Below are 23,241 nucleotides of genomic sequence, written 5' to 3' on the forward strand. Positions count from 1 at the left end.
GAGGGTGTGTGTGTGTGTGGGAGTGAGTGAGGGTGTGTGTGTGGGAGTGAGTGAGGGTGTGTGTGTGTGTGAGAGTGAGTGAGGGTGTGTGTGTGTGGGAGTGAGTGAGGGTGTGTGTGTGGGAGTGAGTGAGGGTGTGTGTGTGGGAAGGGTGAGGGTGTGTGTGTGGGAGTGAGTGAGGGTGTGTGTGTGTGGGAGTGAGTGAGGGTGTGTGTGTGGGAGTGAGTGAGTGTGTGTGTGTGTGGGAGTGAGTGAGGGTGTGTGTGTGGGAGTGAGTGAGGGTGTGTGTGTGGGAGTGAGTGAGGGTGTGTGTGTGGGAGTGAGTGAGGGTGTGTGTGTGGGAGTGAGTGAGTGAGTGTGTGTGTGGGAGTGAGTGAGGGTGTGTGTGTGTGTGGGAGTGAGTGAGGGTGTGTGTGTGGGAGTGAGGGTGTGTGTGTGTGGGAGTGAGTGAGGGTGTGTGTGTGGGAGTGAGGCTGTGTGTGTGGGAGTGAGCGAGTAAGGGTGTGTGTGTGGGAGTGAGTGAGGTTGAGTGTGTGGGAGTGAATGAGGGTGTGTGTGTGTGGGAGTGAGTGAGGGTGTGTGTGTGGGAGTGAGTGAGGGTGTGTGTGTGTGGGAGTGAGTGAGGGTGTGTGTGTGCTGGAGTGAGTGAGGGTGTGTGTGTGGGAGCGAGTGAGGTTGTGTGTGTGTGGGAGTGAGTGAGGGTGTGTGTGTGGGAGTGAGTGAGGGTGTGTGTGTGTGGGAGTGTTTGAGGGTGTGTGTGTGTGGGAGTGAGTGAGGGTTTATGTGTGGGAGTGAGTGTGTGTGTGTGTGGGAGTGAGTGAGGGTGTGTGTGTGTGGGAGTGAGTGAGGGTGTGTGTGTGGGAGAGTGAGTGAGGGTGTGTGTGTGGGAGGTGTGAGAGTGTGTGTGTGGGTGTGAGTGAGGGTGTGTGTGTGGGAGTGAGTGAGGGTGTGTGTGTGTGGGAGTGAGGGTGTGTGTGTGTGGGAGTGAGTGAGGGTGTGTGTGTGTGGGAGTGAGTGAGGGTGTGTGTGTGGGAGTGAGTGAGGGTGTGTGTGTGTGTGTGGGAGTGAGTGAGGGTGTGTGTGTGGGAGTGAGTGAGGGTGTGTGTGTGGGAGTGAGGGTGTGTGTGTGTGTGGGAGTGAGGGTGTGTGTGTGGGAGTGAGCGAGTGAGGGTGTGTGTGTGGGAGTGAGTGAGGGTGTGTGTGGGAGTGAGTGAGGGTGTGTGTGTGGGAGTGAGTGAGGGGGTGTGTGTGTGTGGGAGTGAGTGAGGGTGTGTGTGTGGGAGTGAGTGAGGGTGTGTGTGTGGGAGTGAGTGAGGGTGTGTGTGTGTGGGTGTGTGGGGTGTGTGTGTGGGGAGTGAGTGAGGTTGTGTGTGTGGGTGTGTGAGGGTGGTGTGTGTGTGTGAGGAGTGGTGGGTGTGTGTGTGTGGGAGTGAGTGAGGGTGGTGTGTGTGGGAGTGAGTGAGGGTGTGTGTGTGTGGGAGTGGAGTGAGGGTGTGTGTGTGGGGGAGTGAGTGGGGTGTGTGTGTGGGTGTTGATGGGTGGGTGTGTGTGTGTGTGTGTGAGGGTGTGTGTGTGGGGGGTGAGTGAGGGTGTGTGTGTGGGAGTGAGGTGTGTGGTGGTTGTGGGAGTGAGTGAGGGTGTGTGTGTGTGGGGAGTGAGTGAGGGGTGTGTGTGGGGAGTGAGTGAGGGTGTGTGTGTGGGGAGTGAGGGTGTGTGTGTGGGACTGAGTGAGGGTGTGTGTGTGGGAGTGAGTGTGGGAGTGTGTGTGTGGGAGTGAGTGAGGGTGTGTGTGTGGGAGTGAGTGAGGGTGTGTGTGTGTGGGAGTGAGTGAGGGTGTATGTGTGTGGGAGTGAGTGAGGGTGTGTGTGTGTGGGAGTGAGTGAGTGTGTGTGTGGGAGTGAGTGAGGGTGTGTGTGTGGGAGTGAGTGTGGGTGTGTGTGTGGGAGTGAGTGAGGGTGGTGTGTGGTGTGGGAGTGAGGGTGTGTGTGTGTGTGGGAGTGAGTGAGGGTGTGTGTGTGTGGAGTGAGTGAGGGGGTGTGTGTGTGGGAGTGAGGGTGGTGTGTGTGTGTGGGAGTGAGTGAGGGTGTGTGTGTGGGAGTGAGTAGGGGTGTGTGTGTGAGAGTGAGTGAGGGGGTGTGTGTGTGTGGGAGTGAGTGAGGGTGTGTGTGTGGGAGTGAGTGAGGGTGTGTGTGTGGAGCGAGTGGAGGGTGTGTGTGTGGGTGGGAGTGAGGGTGTGTGTGTGTGGGAGTGAGTGAGGGTGTGTGTGGGGGAGTGAGTGAGGGTGTGTGTGTGTGTGAGTGAGTGAGGGTGTGTGTGTGTGGGTGAGTGTGTGGGTGTGTGTGTGGGAGTGAGTGAGGGTGTGTGTGTTGGAGTGAGGGTGTGTGTGTGGGAGTGAGTGAGGGTGTGTGTGTGGGAGTGAGTGAGGGTGTGTGTGTGTGGCAGTGAGTGAGGGTGTGTGTGTGGGAGTGAGTGATGGTGTGTGTGTGTGGGAGTGAGTGAGGGTGTGTGTGTGGGAGTGAGTGAGGGTGTGTGTGTGGGAGTGAGTGAGTGAGTATGTGTGGGAGTGAGTGAGGGTGTGTGTGTGGGAGTGAGGGTGTGTGTGTGTGGGAGTGAGTGAGGCTGTGTGTGTGTGTGGGAGTGAGGGTGTGTGTGTGGGAGTGAGTGAGGGTGTGTGTGTGGGAGTGAGGTTGTGTGTGAGTGGGAGTGAGTGAGGGTTGTGTGTGGGAGTGAGTGAGGGTGTGTGTGTGGGAGTGAGTGAGGTTGTGTGTGTGTGTGGGAGTGAGTGAGGGTGTGTGTGTGGGAGTGAGTGAGGGTGTGTGTGTGTGAGTGAGGGTGTGTGTGTGGGAGTGAGGGTGTGTGTGCGGGAGTGAGTGAGGGTGTGTGTGTGTGGGAGTGAGTGAGGGTTTGTGTGTGTGGGAGTGAGTGAGGGTGTGTGTGTGTGGGAGTGAGTGAGGGTGTCTGTGTGGGAGTGAGGGTGTGTGTGTGGGAGTGAGTGAGGGTGTGTGTCTGTGTGAGTGAGTGAGGGTGTGTGTGTGTGGGAGTGAGGGTGTGTGTGTGGGAGTGAGTGAGTGAGGGTGTGTGTGTGGGAGTGAGTGAGGGGGTGTGTGTGTGGGAGTGTGAGTGAGGGTGTGTGTGTGTGGGAGTGAGTGAGGGGGTGTGTGTGTGTGGGAGTGAGTGAGGGTGTGTGTGTGGGAGTGAGTGAGGTGTGTGTGTGGGAGTGAGTGAGGGTTGTGTGTGTGTGGAGTGAGGGTGTGTGTGTGTGGGAGTGAGTGAGGGTGTGTGTGTGGGAGTGAGTGAGGGTGGGTGTGTGTGTGGGAGTGAGTGAGGGTGTGTGTGTGGGGGAGTGAGTGAGGGTGTGTGTGTGTGGGAGTGAGTGAGGGTGTGTGTGTGTGTGGGAGTGAGTGAGGGTGTGTGTGTGTGTGAGAGTGAGTGAGGGTGTGTGTGTGTGGGAGTGAGTGAGGGTGTGTGTGTGTGGGAGTGAGTGAGGGTGTGTGTGTGGGAGTGAGTGAGGGTGTGTGTGTGGGAGTGGGTGAGGGTGTGTGTGTGTGGGAGTGAGTGAGGGTGTGTGTGTGGGAGTGAGTGAGGGTGTGTGTGTGGGAGTGAGTGAGAGTGTGTGTGTGTGTGGGAGTGAGTGAGGGTGTGTGTGTGGGAGTGAGTGAGGGTGTGTGTGTGGGAGTGAGTGAGGGTGTGTGTGTGTGGGAGTGAGTGAGGGTGTGTGTGTGTGTGGGAGTGAGGGTGTGTGTGTGTGGGAGTGAGTGAGGGTGTGTGTGTGGGCGTGAGTGAGGGTGTGTGTGTGTGTGTGAGTGAGTGAGGGTGTGTGTGTATGTGAGAGTGAGTGAGGGTGTGTGTGTGTGGGTGTGAGTGAGGGTGTGTGTGTGTGTGGGAGTGAGTGAGGGTGTGTGTGTGGGAGTGAGTGAGGGTGTGTGTGTGGGAGTGAGTGAGGGTGTGTGTGTGTGGGAGTGTTTGAGGGTGTGTGTGTGTGGGAGTGAGTGAGGGTTTATGTGTGGGAGTGAGTGTGTGTGTGTGTGGGAGTGAGTGAGGGTGTGTGTGTGTGGGAGTGAGTGAGGGTGTGTGTGTGTGGGAGTGAGTGAGGGTGTGTGTGTGGGAGTGAGTGAGGGTGTGTGTGTGGGAGTGAGTGAGGTTGTGTGTGTGTGGGAGTGAGGGTGTGTGTGTGTGGGTGTGAGGGAGTGAGGGTGTGTGTGTGGGAGTGAGTGAGGGGTGTGTGTGTGGGAGTGAGTGTGGGGTGTGTGTGTGGGAGTGAGAGTGTGGGGGTGTGTGTGTGTGGGAGTGAGTGAGGGTGTGTGTGTGGGAGTGAGTGAGGGTGTGTGTGTGGGAGCGAGTGAGGGTGTGTCTGTGTGTGTGGGAGTGAGGGTGTGTGTGTGTGGGAGTGAGTGAGGGTGTGTGTGTGGGAGTGAGTGAGGGTGTGTGTGTGTGTGTGTGTGAGTGAGGGTGTGTGTGTGTGGGAGTGAGTGAGGGTGTGTGTGTGTGGGAGTGAGTGAGGGTGTGTGTGTGGGAGTGAGTGAGGGTGTGTGTGTGGGAGTGAGTGGGTGTGTGTGTGTGGGAGTGAGTGAGGGTGTGTGTGTGGGAGTGAGTGAGGGTGTGTGTGTGTGTGGGAGTGAGTGAGGGTGTGTGTGTGTGTGAGTGAGTGAGGGTGTGTGTGTGTGGGAGTGAGTGAGGGTGTGTGTGTGGGAGTGAGTGAGTGTGTGTGTGTGGGAAGGGTGAGGGTGTGTGTGTGTGGGAGTGAGTGAGGGTGTGTGTGTGTGTGGGAGTGAGTGAGGGTGTGTGTGTGGGAGTGAGAGAGTGTGTGTGTGTGTGGGAGTGAGTGAGGGTGTGTGTGTGGGAGTGAGTGAGGGTGTGTGTGTGGGAGTGAGTGAGGGTGTGTGTGTGGGAGTGAGTGAGGGTGTGTGTGTGGGAGTGAGCGAGTGAGTGAGTGTGTGAGAGTGAGTGAGGGTGTGTGTGTGTGTGGGAGTGAGTGAGGGTGTGTGTGTGGGAGTGAGGGTGTGTGTGTGTGGGAGTGAGTGAGGGTGTGTGTGTGGGATTGAGGCTGTGTGTGTGGGAGTGAGCGAGTAAGGGTGTGTGTGTGGGAGTGAGTGAGGTTGAGTGTGTGGGAGTGAATGAGGGTGTGTGTGTGTGGGAGTGAGTGAGGGTGTGTGTGTGGGAGTGAGTGAGGGTGTGTGTGTGTGGGAGTGAGTGAGGGTGTGTGTGTGTGTGGGAGTGAGTGAGGGTGTGTGTGTGGGAGTGAGTGAGGTTGTGTGTGTGTGGGAGAGTGAGGGTGTGTGTGTGGGAGTGAGTGAGGGTGTGTGTGTGTGGGAGTGAGTGAGGGTGTGTGTGTGTGGGAGTGAGTGAGGGTGTGTGTGTGGGAGTGTGTGTGTGTGTGTGTGTGGGAGTGAGTGAGGGTGTGTGTGTGGGAGTGTGAGGGTGTGTGTGTGTGGGAGTGAGTGAGGGTGTGTGTGTGGGAGTGAGTGTGGTGTGTGTGGGAGTGAGTGTGGTTGTGTGTGTGAGGAGTGTTGAGGTGTGTGTGTGTGGGAGTGAGTGAGGGTGTGTGTGTGGGAGTGAGTGTGTGTGTGTGTGGGAGTGAGTGAGGGTGTGTGTGTGGGAGTGAGTGAGGGCGTGTGTGTGTGGGAGTGAGTGAGGGTGTGTGTGTGTGTGGGAGTGAGGGTGTGTGTGTGGGAGTGAGTGAGGGTGTGTGTGTGTGTGTGTGTGTGTGAGGTGTGTGTGTGTGGGGAGTGAGTGAGGGTGTGTGTGTGGGAGTGAGTGAGGGTGTGTGTGTGGGAGTGAGTGAGGGTGTGTGTGTGTGGGAGTGAGTGAGGGTGTGTGTGTGGGAGTGAGTGAGGGTGTGTGTGTGTGGAGTGAGTGAGGGTGTGTGTGTGTGGGAGTGAGGGTTGTGTGTGTGTGGGTGTGTGTGAGGAGTGAGGGTGTGTGTGTGGGGAGTGAGTGAGGGTGTGTGTGTGGGAGTGAGTGAGGGTGTGTGTGTGTGGGAGTGAGTGAGGGGGTGTGTGTGTGTGGGAGTGAGTGAGGGTGTGTGTGTGGGAGTGAGTGAGGGTGTGTGTGTGGGAGTGAGAGAGTGTGTGTGTGTGTGTGTGTGAGAGTGAGTGAGAGAGAGTGAGGGTGTTTGTGTGTGGGAGTGAGTGAGGGTGTGTGGGAGTGAGTGAGGGTGTGTGTGTGTGTGGGAGTGAGTGAGGGTGTGTGTGTGTGTGGGAGTGAGTGAGGGTGTGTGTGTGTGGGAGTGAGTGAGGGTGTGTGTGTGTGGGAGTGAGTGAGGTTGTGTGTGTGTGGGAGTGAGTGAGGGTGTGTGTGTGTGGGAGTGAGTGAGGGTGTGTGTGTGGGAGTGAGTGAGGGTGTGTGTGTGGGAGTGAGTGAGGGTTTATGTGTGGGAGTGAGTGTGTGTGTGTGTGGGAGTGAGTGAGGGTGTGTTTGTGTGGGAGTGAGTGAGGGTGTGTGTGTGGGAGTGAGTGAGGGTGTGTGTGTGTGGGAGTGAGGGTGTGTGTGTGTGGGAGTGAGTGAGGTTGTGTGTGTGTGTGGGAGTGAGGGTGTGTGTGTGTGGGAGTGAGTGAGGGTGTGTGTGTGTGGGAGTGAGTGAGGGTGTGTGTGTGTGGGAGTGAGTGAGGGTGTGTGTGTGGGAGTGAGTGAGGGTGTGTGTGTGGGAGTGAGGGTGTGTGTGTGGGAGTGAGTGAGGGTGTGTGTGTGTGTGGGAGTGAGTGAGGTTGTGTGTGTGTGTGGGAGTGAGGGTGTGTGTGTGGGAGTGAGTGAGGGTGTGTGTGTGTGTGGGAGTGAGTGAGGTTGTGTGTGTGTGTGGGAGTGAGGGTGTGTGTGTGGGAGTGAGTGAGGGTGTGTGTGTGTGGGAGTGAGTGAGGTGTGAGGGTGTGTGTGTGTGGAGTGAGGTGTGGTGTGTGTGTGGGAGTGAGTGAGGGTGTGTGTGTGGGAGTGAGAGTGGTGTGTGTGTGTGTGGGAGTGAGTGAGGGGGTGTGTGTGTGTGGGAGTGAGTGAGGGTGTGTGTGTGGGAGCGAGTGAGGGTGTGTGTGTGTGTGGGAGTGAGGGTCTGTGTGTGTGGGAGCGAGTGAGGGTGTGTGTGTGGGAGTGAGTGAGGGTGTGTGTGTGTGTGAGTGAGTGAGGGTGTGTGTGTTTGGGAGTGAGTGAGGGTGTGTGTGTGGGAGTGAGTGAGGGTGTGTGTGTGGGAGTGAGTGAGGGTGTGTGTGTGGGAGTGAGGGTGTGTGTGTGGGAGTGAGTGAGGGTGTGTGTGTGAGTGAGTGAGGGTGTGTGTGTGTGGGAGTGAGGGTGTGTGTGTGTGGGAGTGAGTGAGGGTGTGTGTGTGGGAGTGAGTGAGGGTGTGTGTGTGGGAGTGAGTGAGGGTGTGTGTGTGGGAGTGAGTGAGGGTGTGTGTGTGTGTGGGAGTGAGGGTGTGTGTGTGGGAGTGAGTGAGGGTGTGTGTGTGTGTGGGTGTGAGGGTGTGTGTGTGGGAGTGAGTGAGGGTGTGTGTGTGGGAATGAATGAGGGTGTGTGTGTGGGAGTGAGTGAGGGTGTGTGTGTGGGAGTGAGTGAGGGTGTGTGTGTGGGAGTGAGTGAGGGTGTGTGTGTGTGTGGGAGTGAGGGTGTGTGTGTGGGAGTGAGTGAGGGTGTGTGTATGTGGGAGTGAGTGAGGGTGTGTGTGTGGGAGTGAGGGTGTGAGTGTGTGGGAGTGAGTGAGAGTGTGTGTCTGTGTGAGTGAGTGAGGGTGTGTGTGTGGGAGTGAGTAAGGGTGTGTGTGTGGGAGTGAGTGAGGGTGTGTGTGTGGGAGTGAGCGTGTGTGTGTGTGGGAGTGAGTGAGGGTGTGTGTGTGTGGGAGTGAGGGTCTGTGTGTGGGAGTGAGTGAGTGAGGGTGTGTGTGTGGGAGTGAGTGAGGGTGTGTGTGTGTGGGAGTGAGTGAGGGTGTGTGTGTGTTGGAGTGAGGGTGTGTGTGTGTGGGAGTGAGTGAGGGTGTGTGTGTGGGAGTGAGTGAGGGTGTGTGTGTGTGGGAGCGAGTGAGGGTGTGTGTGTGTGGGAGTGAGGGTGTGTGTGTGTGGGAGCGAGTGAGGGTGTGTGTGTGTGTGTGAGTGAGTGAGGGTGTGTGTGTGTGGGAGTGAGTGAGGGTGTGTGTGTATGTGAGAGTGAGTGAGGGTGTGTGTGTGTGGGAGTGAGTGAGGGTGTGTGTGTGTGGGAGTGAGTGAGGGTGTGTGTGTGTGGGAGTGAGTGAGGGTGTGTGTGTGTGTGGGAGTGAGTGAGGGTGTGTGTGTGGAGTGAGTGAGGGTTGTGTGTGTGGGAGGGTGAGGGTGTGGTGTGTGTGTGGGAGTGAGTGAGGGTGTGTGTGTGTGGGGAGTGAGTGAGGGTGGTGTGTGTGTGTGGGAGTGAGTGAGTGTGTGTGTGGGAGTGAGTGAGGGTGTGTGTGTGGGAGTGAGTGAGGGTGTGTGTGTGGGAGTGAGTGAGGGTGTGTGTGTGGGAGTGAGTGAGGGTGTGTGTGTGGGAGTGAGCGAGTGAGTGAGTGTGTGAGAGTGAGTGAGGGTGTGTGTGTGTGTGGGAGTGAGTGAGGGTGTGTGTGTGGGAGTGAGTGAGGGTGTGTGTGTGGGAGTGAGTGAGGGTGTGTGTGTGGGAGTGAGGGTGTGTGTGGTGGGAGTGAGGTGAGGGTGTGTGTGTGGGGAGTGAGTGAGGTTGTGTGTGTGGAGTGAGTGAGGGTGTGTGTGTGTGGGAGTGAGTGAGGGTGTGTGTGTGGGAGTGAGTGAGGGTGTGTGTGTGTGGGAGTGAGTGAGGAGGGTGTGTGTGTGTGGAGTGAGTGAGGGTGTGTGTGTGGGAGTGAGTGAGGGTGTGTGTGTGTGTGAGTGAGTGAGGGTGTGTGGGTGTGAGTGAGTGATATTGTGTGTGTGTGGGAGTGAGTGAGGGTGTGTGTGTGGGAGTGAGTGAGGGTGTGTGTGGGAGTGAGGGTGTGTGTGTGGGAGTGAGTGAGGGTGTGTGTGTGGGAGTGAGTGAGGGTGTGTGTGTGTGGGAGTGAGGGTGTGTGTGTGTGGGAGTGAGTGAGGGTGTGTGTGTGGGAGTGAGTGAGGGTGTGTGTGTGGGAGTGAGTGAGGGTGTGTGTGTGGGAGTGAGTGAGGGTGTGTGTGTGTGTGGGAGTGAGGGTGTGTGTGTGTGGGAGTGAGTGAGGGTGTGTGTGTGTGTGGGAGTGTGTGGGTGTGTGTGTGGGAGTGAGTGAGGGTGTGTGTGTGTGGAGTGAGGGTGTGTGTGTGGGTGTGTGTGAGGGTGTGTGTGTGGGAGTGAGTGAGTGTGTGTGTGTGGGAGTGAGTGAGGGTGTGTCTGTTTGTGGGAGTGAGGGTGTGTGTGTGGGAGTGAGTGAGGGTGTGTGTGTGTGAGTGAGGGTGTGTGTGTGGGAGTGAGGGTGTGTGTGTGGGAGTGAGTGAGGGTGTGTGTGTGGGAGTGAGTGAGGGTGTGTGTGTGGGAGTGAGTGAAGGTGTGTGTGTGTGAGAGTGAGTGAGGGTGTGTGTGTGGGAGTGAGTGAGGGTGTGTGTGTGGGAGTGAGTGAGGGTGTGTGTGTGTGGGAGTGAGGGTTGGGTGTGTGGGTGTGTGTGAGTGAGTGAGGGTGTGTGTGTGGGAGTGAGTGAGGGTGTGTGTGTGGGAGTGAGTGAGTGAGGGTGTGTGTGTGGGAGTGAGTGAGGGTGTGTGTGTGTGGGAGTGAGTGAGGGTGTGTGTGTGGGAGTGAGTGAGGGTGTGTGTGTGGGAGTGAGTGAGGGTGTGTGTGTGTGGGAGTGAGGGTGTGTGTGTGGGAGTGAGTGAGGGTGTGTGTGTGGGAGTGAGTGAGGGTGTGTGTGTGTGGGAGTGAGTGAGGGTGTGTGTGTGTGTGGGAGTGAGTGAGGGTGTGTGTGTGTGTGAGTGAGGGTGTGTGTGTGTGTGGGAGTGAGTGAGGGTGTGTGTGTGTGTGAGAGTGAGTGAGGGTGTGTGTGTGTGTGTGTGGGAGTGAGTGAGGGTGTGTGTGTGTGGGAGTGAGTGAGGGTGTGTGTGTGGGAGTGAGTGAGGGTGTGTGTGTGGGTGTGAGGGTGTGTGTGTGGGAGTGAGTGAGGGTGTGTGTGTGTGGGAGTGAGTGAGGGTGTGTGTGTGGGAGTGAGTGAGTGAGGTTGTGTGTGTGTGGGAGTGAGTGAGGGTGTGTGTGTGGGAGTGAGTGAGGTTGTTTGTGTGGGAGTGAGTGAGGGTGTGTGTGTGGGAGTGAGTGAGGGGTGTGTGTGGGAGTGTGGGATGTGTGTGTGTGTGGGAGTGAGTGAGGGTGTGTGTGTGTGTGGGAGTGAGTGAGGGTGTGTGTGTGGGAGTGAGGGTGTGTGTGTGTGTGGGAGTGAGTGAGTGAGTGTGTGTGTGTGGGAGTGAGTGAGGCTGTGTGTGTGTGAGTGAGCGAGTAAGGGTGTGTGTGTGGGAGTGAGTGAGGTTGAGTGTGTGGGAGTGAATGAGGGTGTGTGTGTGTGGGAGTGAGTGAGGGTGTGTGTGTGTGGGTGTGAGTGAGGGTGTGTGTGTGTGGGAGTGAGTGAGGGTGTGTGTGTGGGAGTGAGTGAGGGTGTGTGTGTGGGAGGAGTGAGTGTTGGTGTGTGTGTGGGAGTGAGTGAGGGTGTGTGTGTGGGAGTGAGTGAGGGTGTGTGTGTGTGGGAGTGAGTGAGGGTGTGTGTGTGTGTGAGTGAGTGTGGGTGTGTGTGTGGGAGTGAGTGTGTGTGTGTGTGTGGGAGTGAGTGAGGGTGTGTGTGTGTGGGAGTGAGTGAGGGTGTGTGTGTGGGAGTGAGTGAGGGTGTGTGTGTGTGGGAGTGAGTGAGGGTGTGTGTGTGTGTGGGAGTGAGGGTGTGTGTGTGGGAGTGAGTGAGGGTGTGTGTGTGTGTGAGTGAGGGTGTGTGTGTGGGAGTGAGTGAGGGTGTGTGTGTGGGAGTGAGTGAGGGTGTGTGTGTGGGAGTGAGTGAGGGTGTGTGTGTGTGGGAGTGAGTGAGGGTGTGTGTGTGGGAGTGAGTGAGGGTGTGTGTGTGGGAGTGTGAGTGAGGGTGTGTGTGTGTGGGAGTGAGGGTGTGTGTGTGGTGTGTGTGTGTGTGTGAGGGTGTGTGTGTGTGAGTGGAGTGAGGGGTGTGTGTGTGTGGGAGTGAGTGAGGGTGTGTGTGTGGGAGTGAGTGAGGGGGTGTGTGTGTGTGGGAGTGAGTGAGGGTGTGTGTGTGGGAGTGAGTGAGGGTGTGTGTGTGGGAGTGAGTGAGGGTGTGTGTGTGTGGGAGTGAGGGTGTGTGTGTGTGGGAGTGAGTGAGGGTGTGTGTGTGGGAGTGAGTGTGTGTGTGTGTGTGTGTGTGTGTGAGTGAGTGAGGGGGTGTGTGTGTGTGGGAGTGAGTGAGGGTGTGTGTGTGTGGGAGTGAGTGAGGGTGTGTGTGTGTGGGAGTGAGTGAGGGTGTGTGTGTGGGAGTGAGTGAGGGTGTGTGTGTGTGGGAGTGAGTGAGGGTGTGTGTGTGGGAGTGAGTGAGGGTGTGTGTGTGTGGGAGTGAGTGAGGGTGTGTGTGTGTGGGAGTGAGGGTGTGTGTGTGGGAGTGAGCGAGTGAGGGTGTGTGTGTGGGAGTGAGTGAGGGTGTGTGTGTGGGAGTGAGTGAGGGTGTGTGTGTGGGAGTGAGTGAGGGGGTGTGTGTGTGTGGGAGTGAGTGAGGGTGTGTGTGTGGGAGTGAGTGAGGGTGTGTGTGTGGGAGTGAGTGAGGGTGTGTGTGTGTGGGAGTGAGGGTGTGTGTGTGTGGGAGTGAGTGAGGGTGTGTGTGTGGGAGTGAGTGAGGGTGTGTGTGTGTGGGAGTGTGGGTGTGTGTGTGGGAGTGAGTGAGGGTGTGTGTGTGGGAGTGAGTGAGGGTGTGTGTGTGGGAGTGAGTGAGGGTGTGTGTGTGGGAGTGAGTGAGGGTGTGTGTGTGTGTGTGAGTGAGGGTGTGTGTGTGGGAGTGAGTGAGGGTGTGTGTGTGTGGGAGTGAGGGTGTGTGTGTGGGAGTGAGTGAGGGTGTGTGTGTGGGAGTGAGGGTGTGTGTGTGGGAGTGAGTGAGTGAGGGTGTGTGTGTGGGAGTGAGTGAGGGTGTGTGTGTGGGAGTGAGTGAGGTGGTGTGTGTGTGTGGGGTGAGTGTGAGGGTGTGTGTGTGTGGGAGTGAGTGAGGGTGTGTGTGTGTGAGTGAGTGAGGGTGTGTGTGTGTGGGAGTGAGGGTGTGTGTGTGGGAGTGAGTGAGGGTGTGTGTGTGGGAGTGAGTGAGGGTGTGTGTGTGGGAGTGAGTGAGGGTGTGTGTGTGTGGGAGTGAGTGAGGGTGTGTGTGTGTGGGAGTGAGTGAGGGTGTGTGTGTGGGAGTGAGTGAGGGTGTGTGTGTGTGGGAGTGAGGGTGTGTGTGTGGGAGTGAGTGAGGGTGTGTGTGTGGGAGTGAGTGAGGGTGTGTGTGTGGGAGTGAGTGAGGGTGTGTGTGTGGGAGTGAGGGTGTGTGTGTGGGAGTGAGTGAGGGTGTGTGTGTGGGAGTGAGTGAGGGTGTGTGTGTGGGAGTGAGTGAGGGTGTGTGTGTGTGGGAGTGAGGGTGTGTGTGTGTGTGGGAGTGAGTGAGGGTGTGTGTGTGGGGGAGTGAGTGAGGGTGTGTGTGTGTGGGAGTGAGGGTGTGTGTGTGTGTGGGAGTGAGTGAGGGTGTGTGTGTGGGAGTGAGTGAGGGTGTGTGTGTGTGGGAGTGAGTGAGGGTGTGTGTGTGTGTGAGAGTGAGTGAGGGTGTGTGTGTGTGTGAGTGAGTGAGGGTGTGTGTGTGTGGGAGTGAGTGAGGGTGTGTGTGTGGGAGTGAGTGAGGGTGCATGTGTGGGAAGGGTGAGGGTGTGTGTGTGGGAGTGAGTGAGGGTGTGTGTGTGTGGGAGTCAGTGAGGGTCTGTGTGTGGGAGTGAGTGAGTGTGTGTGTGTGTGGGAGTGAGTGAGGGTGTGTGTGTGGGAGTGAGTGAGGGTGTGTGTGTGGGAGTGAGTGAGGGTGTGTGTGTGTGGGAGTGAGTGAGGGTGTGTGTGTGGGAGTGAGTGTGTGGGTGTGTGTGTGGGAGTGAGTGAGGGTGTGTGTGTGTGGGAGTGAGTGAGGGTGTGTGTGTGGGAGAGTGAGGGTGCGTGTGTGTGGAGTGAGTGAGGGTGTTGTGTGTGGGAGTGAGGGTTGTGTGTGGGAGTGAGTGAGTGAGGGTGTGTGTGTGAGAGTGAGTGTGAGGTGTGTGTGTGTGGAGTGAGTGAGGGTGTGTGTGAGTGGGAGAGTGAGTGAGTGTGTGTGTGTGGGAGTGAGTGAGGGTGTGTGTGTGTGGGAGTGAGTGAGTGAGGGTGTGTGTGTGTGAGAGTGAGTGAGGGTGTGTGTGTGGGAGTGAGTGAGGGTGTGTGTGTGTGGGAGTGAGTGAGGGTGTGTGTGTGGGAGTGAGTGAGGTGTGTGTGTGGGAGTGAGTGAGGGTGTGTGTGTGGGAGTGAGTGAGGGTGTGTGTGTGGAGTGAGGGTGTGTGTGTGTGGGAGTGAGTGAGGGTGTGTGTGTGGGAGTGAGTGAGGGTGTGTGTGTGTGGGAGTGAGGGTGTGTGTTTGTGGGAGTGAGTGAGGGTGTGTGTGTGGGAGTGAGTGAGGGTGTGTGTGTGGGAGTGAGTGAGGGTGTGTGTGTGTGGGAGTGAGTGAGGGTGTGTGTGTGTGGGAGTGAGGGTGTGTGTGTGGGAGTGAGTGAGGGTGTGTGTGTGTGTGGAGAGTGAGGGTGTGTGTGTGTGGGAGTGAGTGAGGGTGTGTGTGTGGGAGTGAGGGTGTGTGTGTGGGAGTGAGTGAGGGTGTGTGTGTGGGAGTGAGTGAGGGTGTGTGTGTGGGAGTGAGTGAGGGTGTGTGTGTGTGTGGGAGTGAGGGTGTGTGTGTGGGAGTGAGTGAGGGTGTGTGTGTGTGTGTGAGGGTGTGTGTGTGGGAGTGAGGGTGTGTGTGTGTGGGAGTGAGTGAGGGAGTGTGTGTGGGAGTGAGTGAGGGTGTGTGTGTGGGAGTGAGTGAGGGTGTGTGTGTGGGAGTGAGTGAGGGTGTGTGTGTGGGAGTGAGTGAGGGTGTGTGTGTGGGAGTGAGTGAGGGTGTGTGTGTGTGGGGAGTGAGGGTGTGTGTGTGGGAGGAGTGAGTGAGGGTTGTGTGTGTGGAGTGAGTGAGGGTGTGTGTGTGGGAGTGAGTGAGGGTGTGTGTGTGTGGGAGTGAGTGAGGGGGTGTGTGTGTGTGGGGAGTGAGTGAGGGTGTGTGTGTGGAGTGAGTGAGGGTGTGTGTGTGTGGAGTGAGTGAGGGTGTGTGTGTGGGAGTGAGGGTGGGTGTGTGTGGGAGTGAGTGAGGGTGTGTGTGTGTGTGGGAGTGAGTGAGGGTGTGTGTGTGTGGGAGTGAGTGAGGGTGTGTGTGTGTGTGGGAGTGAGTGAGGGTGTGTGTGTGTGGGAGTGAGTGAGGGTGTGTGTGTGTGGGAGTGAGTGAGGGTGTGTGTGTGTGTGGGAGTGAGTGAGGGTGTGTGTGTGTGGGAGTGAGTGAGGGTGTGTGTGTGTGGGAGTGAGTGAGGGTGTGTGTGTGGGAGTGAGTGAGGGTGTGTGTGTGGGAGTGAGGGTGTGTGTGTGGGAGTGAGTGAGGGTGTGTGTGTGTGGGAGTGAGTGAGGGTGTGTGTGTGGGAGTGAGGGTGTGTGTGTGTGTGGGAGTGAGTGAGGGTGTGTGTGTGTGTGGGAGTGAGTGAGGGTGTGTGTGTGGGAGTGAGTGAGGGTGTGTGTGTGGGAGTGAGTGAGGGTGTGTGTGTGGGAGTGAGTGAGTGAGTGAGTGTGTGAGAGTGAGTGAGGGTCTGTGTGAGTGGGAGTGAGTGAGGGTGTGTGTGTGGGAGTGAGGGTGTGTGTGTGTGGGAGTGAGTGAGGGTGTGTGTGTGTGGGAGTGAGGCTGTGTGTGTGGGAGTGAGTGAGGGTGTGTGTGTGGGAGTGAGTGAGGTTGTGTGTGTGGGAGTGAGTGAGGGTGTGTGTGTGTGGGAGTGAGTGAGGTTGTGTCTGTGGGAGTGAGGGTGTGTGTGTGGGAGTGAGTGAGGGTGTGTGTGTGGGACTGAGTGAGGGTGTGTGTGTGGGAGTGAGTGAGGGTGTGTGTGTGTGGGAGTGAGTGAGGGTGTGTGTGTGGGAGTGAGTGAGGGTGTGTGTGTGTGGGAGTGAGTGAGGGTGTGTGTGTGTGGGAGTGAGTGAGGGTGTGTGTGTGGGAGTGAGTGAGGGTGTGTGTGTGGGAGTGAGGGTGTGTGTGTGTGGGAGTGAGTGAGGGTGTGTGTGTGGGAGTGAGTGAGGGTGTGTGTGTGGGAGTGAGTGAGGGTGTGTGTGTGTGTGGGAGTGAGGGTGCGTGTGTGGGAGTGAGTGAGGGTGTGTGTGTGTGTGAGTGAGGGTGTGTGTGTGGGAGTGAGTGAGGGTGTGTGTGTGGGAGTGAGTGAGGGTGTGTGTGTGGGAGTGAGTGAGGGTGTGTGTGTGTGGGAGTGAGTGAGGGTGTGTGTGTGGGAGTGAGTGAGGGTGTGTGTGTGGGAGTGAGTGAGGGTGTGTGTGTGTGGGAGTGAGGGTGTGTGTGTGGGAGTGAGTGAGGGTGTGTGTGTGTGGGAGTGAGTGAGGGTGTGTGTGTGGGAGTGAGTGAGGGTGTGTGTGTGTGGGAGTGAGTGAGTGTGTGTGTGTGTGGGAGTGAGTGAGGGGGTGTGTGTGGGAGTGAGTGAGGGTGTGTGTGTGGGAGTGAGTGAGGGTGTGTGTGTGTGGGAGTGAGGGTGTGGTGTGTGGGAGTGAGTGAGGGTGTGTGTGTGGAGTGAGTGAGGGTGTGTGTGTGTGTGTGGAGTGAGTGAGGGTGTGTGTGTGTGTGGAGTGAGAGTGAGGGTGTGTGTGTGTGGGAGTGAAGAGGGTGTGTGTGTGTGGGAGTGAGTGAGGGTGTGTGTGTGAGTGAGTGAGTGAGGGTGTGTGTGTGTGGGAGTGAGTGAGGGTGTGTGTGTGGGAGTGAGTGAGGGTGTGTGTGTGGGAGTGAGTGAGGGTGTGTGTGTGTGGGAGTGAGGGTGTGTGTGTGGGAGTGAGCGAGTGAGGGTGTGTGTGTGGGAGTGAGTGAGGGTGTGTGTGTGGGAGTGAGTGAGGGTGTGTGTGTGGGAGTGAGTGAGGGGGTGTGTTTTGTGAGTGTGTGTGTGTGTGTGGGAGTGAGTGAGGGTGTGTGTGTGGGAGTGAGTGAGGGTGTGTGTGTGGGAGTGAGTGAGGGTGTGTGTGTGTGTGTGAGTGAGTGAGGGTGTATGTGTGGGAGTGAGTGAGGGATGGGAGCATGTGTGTGTGTGTGAGTGAGGGTGTGTGTGTGTGTGTGTGAGTGAGTGAGGGTGTGTGTGTGTGGGAGTGAGTGAGGGTGTGTGTGTGTGTGGGAGTGAGTGAGGGTGTGTGTGTGTGGGAGTGAGTGAGGGTGTGTGTGTGTGGGAGTGAGTGAGGGTGTGTGTGTGTGTGAGTGTGAGTGAGGGTGTGTGTGTGTGGGAGTGAGTGAGGGTGTGTGTGTGGGAGTGAGTGAGGGTGTGTGTGTGGGAGTGAGTGAGGGTGTGTGTGTGGGAGTGAGTGAGGGTGTGTGTGTGTGGGAGTGAGTGAGGGTGTGTGTGTGGGAGTGAGTGAGGGTGTGTGTGTGTGTGAGTGAGGGTGTGTGTGTGGGAGTGAGTGAGGGTGTGTGTGTGGGAGTGAGTGAGGGTGTGTGTGTGGGAGTGAGTGAGGGGGGGTGTGTGTGTGGGAGTGAGTGAGGGTGTGTGTGTGTTGTGGGAGTGAGTGTGGGTGTGTGTGTGTGTGGGAGTGAGTGAGGGTGTGTGTGTGGGAGTGAGGGTGGGTGTGTGAGGGAGTGAGTGAGGGTGTGTGTGGTGGGAGTGAGGGTGTGTGTGTGGGAGTGAGTGAGTGAGGGTGTGTGTGTGTGGGAGTGAGTGAGGGTGTGTGTGTGTGGGAGTGAGTGAGGGTGTGTGTGTGGGAGTGAGTGAGGGTGTGTGTGTGTGGGAGTGAGTGAGGGTGTGTGTGTGTGGGAGTGAGTGAGGGTGTGTGTGTGGGAGTGAGTGAGGGTGTGTGTGTGGGAGTGAGTGAGGTTGTGTGTGTGTGGGAGTGAGTGAGGGTGTGTGTGTGTGTGAGAGTGAGGGTGTGTGTGTGGGAGTGAGTGAGGGTGTGTGTGTGGGAGTGAGTGTGTGTGTGGTGTGGGAGTGTGAGGGTGTGTGTGTGTGGGAGTGAGGGTGTGTGTGTGGGAGTGAGTGAGGGTGTGTGTGTGTGGGAGTGAGTGAGGGTGTGTGTGTGTGTGGGAGTGAGTGAGGGTGTGTGTGTGGGAGTGAGGGTGTGTGTGTGTGGGAGTGAGTGAGGGTTTGTGTGTGTGGAAGTGAGTGAGGGTGTGTGTGTGGGAGTGAGGGTGTGTGTGTGTGTGTGAGTGAGGGTGTGTGTGTGGGAGTGAGTGAGTGAGGGTGTGTGTGTGTGTGAGTGAGGGTGTGTGTGTGGGAGTGAGTGAGTGTGTGTGTGTGTGGGAGTGAGTGAGGGTGTGTGTGTGGGAGTGAGTGAGGGTGTGTGTGTGTGGAGTGAGTGAGAGGGTGTGTGTGTGGGAGTGAGTGAGGTGTGTGTTGGGGAGTGAGTGAGGGTGTGTGTGTGTGGTGGAGTGAGGGGTTGTGTGTGTTGGGAGTGAGTGAGTGGGTGTGTGTGTGGGAGTGAGTGAGGGTGTGTGTGTGGGTGAGTGAGTGAGGGTGTGTGTGTGTGGGAGTGAGGGTGTGTGTGTGTGGGAGTGAGTGAGGGTGTGTGTGTGGGAGTGAGTGAGGGTGTGTGTGTGGGAGTGAGTGAGGGTGTGTGTGTGTGTGGGAGTGAGGGTCTGTGTGTGTGGGAGCGAGTGAGGGTGTGTGTGTGGGAGTGAGTGAGGGTGTGTGTGTGTGTGTGAGTGAGTGAGGGTGTGTGTGTGTGGGAGTGAGTGAGGGTGTATGTGTGTGGTAGTGAGTGAGGTTGTGTGTGTGTGGGAGTGAGTGAGGGTGTGTGTGTGGGAGTGAGTGAGGGTGTGTGTGTGGGAGTGAGTGAGGGTGTGTGTGTGTGGGAGTGAGAGGGTGTGTGTGTGGGAGTTGTGAGGTGTGTGTGTGTGTGGGAGTGAGTGAGGGTGTGTGTGTGTGGGAGTGAGTGAGGGTGTGTGTGTGTGGGAGTGGAGTGAGTGAGGGTGTGTGTGTGGGAGTGAGGGTGTGTGTGTGTGGGAGTGAGTGAGGGTGTGTGTGTGTGGGAGTGAGTGAGGGTGTGTGTGTGGGAGTGAGTGAGGGTGTGTGTGTGTGGGAGTGAGGGTGTGTGTGTGTGGGAGTGAGTGAGGGTGTGTGTGTGTGGGAGTGAGTGAGGGTGTGTGTGTGGGAGTGAGTGAGGGTGTGTGTGTGGGAGTGAGTGAGGGTGTGTGTGTGTGGGAGTGAGGGTGTGTGTGTGTGGGAGTGAGTGAGAGTGTGTGTGTGTGTGGGAGTGAGTGAGGGTGTGTGTGTGGGAGTGAGTGAGGGTGTGTGTGTGGGAGTGAGTGAGGGTGTGTGTGTGGGTGTGAGCTAGGTTGTGTGTGTGTGTGGGAGTGAGTGAGGGTGTGTGTGTGGGAGTGAGTGAGGGTGTGTGTGTGTGGGAGTGAGTGAGGTTGTGTGTGTGTGTGGGAGTGAGGGTGTGTGTGTGGGAGTGAGTGAGGGTGTGTGTGTGTGGGAGTGAGTGAGGGTGTGTGTGTGTGGGAGTGAGTGAGGGGTGTGTGTGTGGAGTGAGTGAGGGTGTGTGTGTGTGAGTGAGTGAGGGTGTGTTGTGTGGGAGTGAGTGAGTGAGGGTGTGTGTGTGGGAGTGAGGGTGTGTGTGTGTGGGAGTGAGTGAGGGTGTGTGTGTGTGGGAGTGAGTGGGGTGTGTGTGTTGGAGTGAGTGAGGGTGTGTGTGTGTGTAGGAGTGAGTGAGGGTGTGTGTGTGTGGGAGTGAGTGAGGGTGTGTGTGTGTGGGGGTGAGTGAGGGTGTGTGTGTGTGTGGGAGTGAGTGAGGGTGTGTGTGTGTGAGTGAGTGAAGGTGTGTGTGTGTGGGAGTGAGTGAGGGTGTGTGTGTGTGGGAGTGAGTGAGGGGTGTGTGTGGGAGTGAGTGAGGTGTGTGTGTGTGGGAGTGAGTGAGGGTGTGTGTGTGTGGGAGTGAGTGAGGGTGTGTGTGTGGAGTGAGAGTGAGGTGTGTGTGTGTGTGGGAGTGAGTGAGGGTGTGTGTGTGTGGGAGTGAGTGAGGGTGTGTGTGTGGGAGTGAGTGAGGGTGTGTGTGTGTGTGGGAGTGAGTGAGGGTGTGTGTGTGTGGGAGTGAGTGAGGGTGTGTGTGTGGGAGTGAGGGTGTGTGTGTGGGAGTGAGTGAGGGTGTGTGTGTGTGGGAGTGAGGGTGTGTGTGTGGGAGTGAGTGAGGGTGTGTGTGTGGGAGTGAGGGTGTGTGTGTGGGAGTGAGTGAGGGTGTGTGTGTGGGAGTGAGTGAGGGTGTGTGTGTGGGAGTGAGTGAGGGTGTGTGTGTGTGGGAGTGAGTGAGGGTGTGTGTGTGTGTGGGAGTGAGTGAGGGTGTGTGTGTGGGAGTGAGTGAGGGTGTGTGTGTGTGGGAGTGAGGGTGTGTGTGTGGGAGTGAGTGAGGGTGTGTGTGTGGGAGTGAGGGTGTGTGTGTGGGAGTGAGTGAGGGTGTGTGTGTGGGAGTGAGTGAGGGTGTGTGTGTGTGTGGGAGTGAGTGAGGGTGTGTGTGTGGGAGTGAGTGAGGGTGTGTGTGTGGGAGTGAGTGAGGGTGTTTGTGTGGGAGTGAGGGTGTGTGTGTGGGAGTGAGTGAGGGTGTGTGTGTGGTAGTGAGTGAGGGTGTGTGTGTGAGTGGAGGTGAGTGTGAGTGTGTGGTGTGTGTGAGTGAGGGTGTGTTGTGTGTAGTAGTGTGAGGTGTGTGTGTGTGGAGTGAGTGAGGGTGTGTGTGTGTGTGAGTGAGTGAGGGTGTGTGTGTGGGAGTGTTTGAGGGTGTGTGTGTGTGGGAGTGAGTGAGGGTTTATGTGTGGTAGTGAGTGAGGTTGTCTGTGTGTGGGAGTGAGGGTGTGTGTGTGGGAGTGAGTGAGGGTGTGTTTGTGTGGGAGTGAGGGTGTGTGTGTGTGAGTGAGTGAGGGTGTGTGTGTGTGGGAGTGAGTGAGGGTGTGTGTGTGTGTGAGAGTGAGTGAGGGTGTGTGTGTGTGGGAGTGAGTGAGGGTGTGTGTGTGTGGGAGTGAGTGAGGGTGTGTGTGTGGGAGTGAGTGAGGGTGTGTGTGTGTGTGAGAGTGAGTGAGGGTGTGTGTGTGTGTGAGTGAGTGAGGGTGTGTGTGTGTGGGAGTGAGTGAGGGTGTGTGTGTGGGAGTGAGTGAGGGTGTGTGTGTGGGAGTGAGTGAGGGTGTGTGTGTGGGAGTGAGTGAGGGTGTGTGTGTGTGGGGTGAGTGAGGGTGTGTGTGTGGGAGTGAGTGAGTGGTGTGTGTGTGGGAGTGAGTGAGGGTGTGTGGGTGTGGGAGTGAGTGAGGGTGTGTGTGTGGGAGTGAGTGAGGGTGTGTGTGTGGGAGTGAGTGAGGGTGTGTGTGTGGGAGTGAACGAGTGAGTGAGTGTGTGAGAGTGAGTGAGGGTGTGTGTGTGTGTGGGAGTGAGTGAGGGTGTGTGTGTGGGAGTGAGGGTGTGTGTGTGTGGGAGTGAGTGAGGGTGTGTGTGTGGGAGTGAGGGTGTGTGTGTGGGAGTGGTTGAGTGAGTGAGTGTGTGTGTGTGTGGGAGTGGGCGAGGTTGTGTGTGTGGGAGTGAGTGAGGGTGTGTGTGTGTGTGGGAGTGAGTGAGGGTGTGTGTGTGGGAGTGAGTGAGGGTGTGTGTGTGTGGGAGTGAGTGAGGGTGTGTGTGTGCTGGAGTGAGTGAGGGTGTGTGTGTGGGAGTGAGTGAGGTTGTGTGTGTGTGGGAGTGAGGGTGTGTGTGTGGGAGTGAGTGAGGGTGTGTGGTGTGGGAGTGTTGTGTGTGAGGGTGTGTGTGTGTGTGGGTGTGAGTGAGGGTGTGTGTGTGGGAGTGAGTGTGTGTGTGTGTGTGTGGGAGTGAGTGAGGGTGTGTGTGTGGGAGTGAGTGAGGGTGTGTGTGTGGGAGTGAGTGAGGGTGTGTGTGTGGGAGTGAGTGAGTGTGTGTGTGTGTGTGGGAGTGAGGGTGTGTGTGTGTGGGAGTGAGTGAGGGTGTGTGTGTGTGTGAGTGAGGGTTGTGTGTGTGTGGGAGTGAGTGAGGGTGTGTGTGTGGGAGTGAGTGAGGGTGTGTGTGTGGGGGAGTGAGTGAGGTTGTGTGTGTGTGTGGGAGTGAGTGAGGGTGTGTGTGTGGGAGTGAGTGAGGGTGTGTGTGTGGGAGTGAGTGAGGGTGTGTGTGTGTGGGAGTGAGGGTGTGTGTGTGGGAGTGAGTGAGTGAGGGTGTGTGTGTGGGAGTGAGTGAGGGTGTGTGTGTGGGAGTGAGTGAGGGTGTGTGTGTGGGAGTGAGTGAGTGGGTGTGTGTGTGTGGGAGTGAGTGAGGGTGTGTGTGTGGGAGTGTGTGAGGGTGTGTGTGTGGGAGTGAGTGAGGGTGTGTGTGTGTGGGAGTGAGGGTGTGTGTGTGTGGGAGTGAGTGAGGGTGTGTGTGTGGGCGTGAGTGAGGGTGTGTGTGTGTGTGTGAGTGAGTGAGGGTGTGTGTGTATGTGAGAGTGAGTGAGGGTGTGTGTGTGTGTGGGAGTGAGTGAGGGTGTGTGTGTGTGTGGGAGTGAGTGAGTGTTTGTGTGTGTGTGGGAGTGAGTGAGGGTGTGTGTGTGGGAGTGAGGGTGTGTTTGTGTGGGAGTGAGTGAGGGTGTGTGTGTGTGGAGTGAGTGAGGGTGTGTGTGGGGAGGGAGAGTGTGTGTGTGTGGGAGTGAGTGAGGTTGGGTGTGTGGGAATGAGTGAGGGTGTGTGTGTGGGAGTGAGTGAGGGTGTGTGTGTGTGGGAATGAGGGTGTGTGTGTGTGGGAGTGAGTGAGGGTGTGTGTGTGTGGGAGTGAGTGAGGGTGTGTGTGTGGGAGTGAGTGAGGGTGTGTGTGTGGGAGTGAGTGAGGTTGTGTGTGTGGGAGTGAGGGTGTGTGTGTGTGGGAGTGAGAGAGGGTGTGTGTGTGTGGGAGTGAGTGAGGTTGTGTGTGTGTGGGAGTGAGTGAGGGTGTGTGTGTGGGAGTGAGTGAGGGTGTGTGTGTGTGTGGGAGTGAGTGAGGGTGTGTGTGTGTGTGAGTGAGTGAGGGTGTGTGTGTGTGTGGGAGTGAGTGAGGGTGTGTGTGTGTGGGAGTGAGTGAGGGTGTTTGTGTGGGAGTGAGTGAGGTTGTGTGTGTGTGGGAGTGAGTGTGGTGTGTGTGTGGGAGTGAGTGAGGGTGTGTGTGTGGGAGTGAGTGAGGGTGTGTGTGTGTGGGAGTGAGTGAGGGTTTATGTGTGGGAGTGAGTGTGTGTGTGTGTGGGAGTGAGTGAGGGTGTGTGTGTGTGGGAGTGAGTGAGGGTGTGTGTGTGTGGGAGTGAGTGAGGGTGTGTGTGTGGGAGTGAGTGTGTGTGTGTGTGGGAGTGAGTGAGGGTGTGTTTGTGTGGGAGGAAGTGTGAGTGTGGGTGTGGTGTGTGGGAGTGAGTGAGGGTGTGTGTGTGTGGGAGTGAGGGTGTGTGTGTGTGTGGGAGTGAGTGAGGGTGTGTGTGTGTGGGAGTGAGTGAGTGTGTGTGTGTGGGAGTGAGTGAGGGTGTGTGTGTGGGAGTGAGTGAGGGTGTGTGTGTGTGGGAGTGAGGGTGTGTGTGTGTGGGAGTGAGTGAGGGTGTGTGTGTGTGGGAGTGAGTGAGGGTGTGTGTGTGGGAGTGAGTGAGGGTGTGTGTGTGGGAGTGAGTGAGGGTGTGTGTGTGTGGGAGTGAGGGTGTGTGTGTGTGGGAGTGAGTGAGGGTTTGTGTGTGTGGGAGTGAGTGAGGGTGTGTGTGTGTGGGAGTGAGTGAGGGTGTGTGTGTGGGAGTGAGTGAGGGTGTGTGTGTGGGAGTGAGTGAGGTTGTGTGTGTGTGTGGGAGTGAGGGTGTGTGTGTGGGAGTGAGTGAGGGTGTGTGTGTGTGGGAGTGAGTGAGGGTGTGTGTGTGTGGGAGTGAGGGTGTGTGTGTGTGGGAGTGAGTGAGGGTGTGTGTGTGGGAGTGAGCTAGGGTGTGTGTGTGAGAGTGAGTGAGGGGGTGTGTGTGTGTGGGAGTGAGTGAGGGTGTGTGTGTGGGAGTGAGTGAGGGTGTGTGTGTGGGAGCGAGTGAGGGTGTGTGTGTGTGTGGGAGTGAGGGTGTGTGTGTGGGAGTGAGTGAGGG

The sequence above is a fragment of the Carcharodon carcharias genome, chromosome 7 (assembly GCF_017639515.1).
Source record: "Carcharodon carcharias isolate sCarCar2 chromosome 7, sCarCar2.pri, whole genome shotgun sequence".
NCBI lineage: Eukaryota > Metazoa > Chordata > Chondrichthyes > Lamniformes > Lamnidae > Carcharodon > Carcharodon carcharias.